Source organism: Mastomys coucha, unplaced genomic scaffold (assembly GCF_008632895.1).
Source record: "Mastomys coucha isolate ucsf_1 unplaced genomic scaffold, UCSF_Mcou_1 pScaffold13, whole genome shotgun sequence".
Classification (NCBI taxonomy): Eukaryota; Metazoa; Chordata; class Mammalia; order Rodentia; family Muridae; genus Mastomys; species Mastomys coucha.
This window is the reverse complement of record NW_022196895.1, coordinates 12104152-12107353: the sequence shown is the minus strand read 5'-3', so window position 1 is coordinate 12107353 and position 3202 is coordinate 12104152. Positions and strand designations below refer to the sequence as shown.

General features: G+C 42.2%; 1 pseudogene; it reads right to left on the bottom strand.

The window, feature by feature from the left end:
* Positions 1-2021: 2021 nt before the first annotated feature.
* Positions 2022-2953, bottom strand: LOC116086869 (annotated as a pseudogene).
* Positions 2954-3202: the final 249 nt, after the last annotated feature.

The following is a 3202-nucleotide window of genomic DNA, read 5'->3' as shown; positions in this document are numbered from 1 at the left end:
AACAAAAAGGGTTAAACATTAAATGTTATCTCAGATCCCTAAAAGTAGGAAAGATATATGAACTATTTTAATATAACCATATTTCCAATCAAGGTTCCCTGCAAAATATTTTTTAAACTAATTAAAAGAATGTCCTAATGAGCTTGAGAAAGCATCAACATATAGAACGTTTTCAGGCAGCTGCTGTCACTGTGGCAGTAGAAGAAGATAGCCAATCATAGAGAAGAGTGATTTCTCAAGGCTTACAGTCTTGAAGGTTTCAATAAATGAATTACTTACATATGAAGTCCACGACTTAGATGCAGAACTACTGATACAGATGGCGTAGAAATGGGAAATGTGTTTTTTTTAAAAAAATGGGAAATCTATACTTTCTTGTACAAAGACTTTTATTTCTGGATTACACAAACCTGAACCCTATAAAATCAATTTCCATCAGATGAAGAAATACAGAAGGCTAGAATGTTGTTCTTTCAGAGACTGACCTGCCTTATCTAATCCCAGCCACTTGTGGTCCAGATTCCAGGTCCCTCATTTGTACCTGCCAAAGGTCCCAGCCCCACTCACTGTCTCTGGTTCACTCAGTTGCTCTCACTTGGCTGGAGTTTGGGATCCTGGAAACAAACCTTCTGTTTTAGGCTTAGATTACCATCACACAGTATCAGACTAGGTTGCTCATGTGGCAGACATTTGCTGCTCATGGCACTGGATGCTAAAAGTCCAAGATCAAGGCCTAGCACAGCTATCCAGCATCCAGGGAAGCTGCTCTCCTCCTGATGCAGTAGACAGACACTTTCTCATGGTTCTCACATGGACTTTTTCTACACTAGTGCAGAAGGAGAAAGGGGGACAGGTAGACTCTGACGTCTTTTCCTTTTCTTAAGAAAACTCCAACTCTTGAACATTAAGCCTCCCCTCTTTACAGTGTCATTTAGGTTTATTTCCAAAGTCACATTTAGGATTGTAGCTTTGACATATTTGGTTGGGGGGGCATATAAAAGAGTCTAAAAAACTTACCTTATCTTCCTCATGACTGCACCAGACAAATTAATAAAATGATGGGCATACACTAAAGAGTCTTGGCCGATGATTTAACTACCCATAAAGCTTTAAACAATTGCAGAATCCCAGACCCTCTGGAGCTAGGAGCCTTGGAGAAGGTTCCCAGAAAGCCCTGGCTGTCACCAGTATCTAGGGGTATCTCATGTGTGTGGCTCACTGAGAACCTCTGAACTCCATAACCTGTGTCTATCCTCAGCCTCACCTCTGCCCCACCCTCTTCTTTCTCAATAAAATGAAAATAATGTTCATTTTATTAGTTTCTGATGATCTTCCTTCTTATTCAGCTGCAGTAGATCCTTCAAATATCACTAAAAGACTTCATGATTGCAAGTCTGCAGAACATTTCTTCATGCTTTATGTTCTTTAGTGTATCTACATCACCTGTAGCCTAGGAATCCAAAAGCTATCTTTGTTTAACACAAACACACACATGCACACATGCAAACACACACACATACACACACGAACATACACATACACATATACACACAAGCATACATACACATGCATACACATACACACACATACATACACACACATACACAGATGCACACACATATGCACACACAGGCACATACATACACACATACACACAATCTACACACACATATATGCACACACATACATACATACATACACACATACACACACACATACACACAGAGACATAGACACACACATACACACACACAGAGACATACACACATATACATACATAAACACACAGACACAATCTTTCACTGATATGTTTGTGTGTTTCTCATTGGCTCTTATTTCCCCATTCTCTAAGATATTGTTCTAGGGTGTCCTATTCTTCTTTTCCCAGCATATTTAACTCAGTCCAACAATTTCAAACATTATTTATTTATTTTTTTTTGACAGATGAGTTTTTTAATAGGAAAAAAAAATACATGCAAAGGTAGCAACACACATTTCTTCGATCCAGACAACTTTATGTTTCAGTCTTTTGCTTTGAGAGGTATCCTGTATAAACCTACAACCACAGTGTAGTCTCATTCATAGAGCTCTAGCATCAACTGCTCCTGGGGCTTCACATTGTCCTGATGCATCCTCTTCAATTCAGGCACAAATACAGCTTCTGCTGAGTCTGTGGAGTCAATACAGTTGGCCTTAATGGAGATCACAAAGTATCCTCCATTCTGCAGGAAGATGTGGGCATTCAGGGCCACTATCGGGTTTGATCAGGTTGGGCCACATTAGCCAAGATCACATTCACCATTGCAGTAAGCATGTGCTATTAATGTGGGTGCCAAGCATCTTCAATCACAGAAATGTTGGTCCTCTTCTTGACCAAGCAGGTGAGGTCATGGCAGAGGGATGGGAGAAGTCACTGCATAGACCAGACCATCCCAATCCTGAGGAAGATATCAGAGATGTGGGGAACAGTGGTGCCTGCAGCTCTGACTTGATGTGGATCTGGTCTATGCCACTCAGGACTGCTGCTGACAACTTGGAACAGAAGGGGCTCTAGGCTAGGTACTCAATCTTGTCACTCCCTCTGAAATAGAGACTCTGTTCTGTCCACACACAGACTCTCCAGGGACCAGATTCTTTGTGACAAAAGCATCCTTCTTGCAACGTCAAAGACACCTTCATGCCTGCCTATGCGGCTCCACCATCCCATTCTTCTCTGTTTCCTTTTTTACCTCCCTGGCGACCACCTCGACCTGGTTGCCCCCGGACTGGAAGCCTCCACTTCACCTTCTTCCTCCTCCACTTTCTTGTCCCCTGAAGCCACACCATTTCCGCCTCAACCTCGACCTCCACCAACGCCTCTTCTGCCTCCTTGCTCTCCTCCTCCGCTGCCTCCGTCACCAAATACACCTCAGCCTCCAAAGCCACCCCCACAGGGTCTGAAACCTGACTTCATTACTGCACTATGGTCACACAGCTCCGGCCATCCGAGGTGTCCCCCAACTCCACCTTCAGTCATTATTTCTATGAAAATAACCCTAAAATCTTTAGACTACCTAAGTATACTTCTGATCAGTCTCTTCAAGACACATTTCTCAGGAATGCCCAACTCACCTGTAAATTTACAATATTTGTTTATCCATCAATATTAAATAATAAGAAATGTGCCAGGTACCAGGCTCTATACTAAATTTTCAGGGTGCAC